Below are 649 nucleotides of genomic sequence, written 5' to 3'. Positions count from 1 at the left end.
ACAATACACATTTTATTTCTATAGCATATTTAAAACAACTGCCGTTGACCAAAGTGCTTTTCAGCATCATTACATAATCACACAAACAAAATTACAAATTAAAAAATAAAACCCTGATCACTCAATCAATTCTAAAACTATACTAAAAAGATACGATTTCAGTCTAGACTTAAAAGCATCCACAGATGAGGAGGATTTATATGCATTTATATGCATTGAAAGAGGGTTCCATAAACGTGAAGCAGCCACTGAGAAAGACCTATCACCTTTTGATTTTAATCTAGATTTAGGGACATGAAGAATCATCTGATTTGAAGACCTCATATTCTTTGTATTTTGATTAGGAATCAAAAGGTCAACAATATATTTTGGGGCAATGCCATCAACAAAACCTTAAATTCAATTCTCAATTTTAGAGGCAACCAGTGTAAAGAAATCAAAACTGGGGTAATTCTCTCTCTCTTCTTTGTGTGAGTCAAATGTCTGGCAGCAGCATTTTGCACTAATTGAAGATGAGATAAGTGACCCTGTGAAATACCCAAAAATACAGAATTACAAAAATCGATGTGTGATGATACAAAAGCATGAATAACAGTCTCCAGGACCTTAAAGAGAGAACTGATTTCATTTTAGAAATAATTGTGTGTTG

Source organism: Labeo rohita, unplaced genomic scaffold (assembly GCF_022985175.1).
Source record: "Labeo rohita strain BAU-BD-2019 unplaced genomic scaffold, IGBB_LRoh.1.0 scaffold_131, whole genome shotgun sequence".
In the NCBI taxonomy this organism is placed as follows: Eukaryota; Metazoa; Chordata; class Actinopteri; order Cypriniformes; family Cyprinidae; genus Labeo; species Labeo rohita.
Note: the sequence above shows the minus strand (reverse complement) of the source record.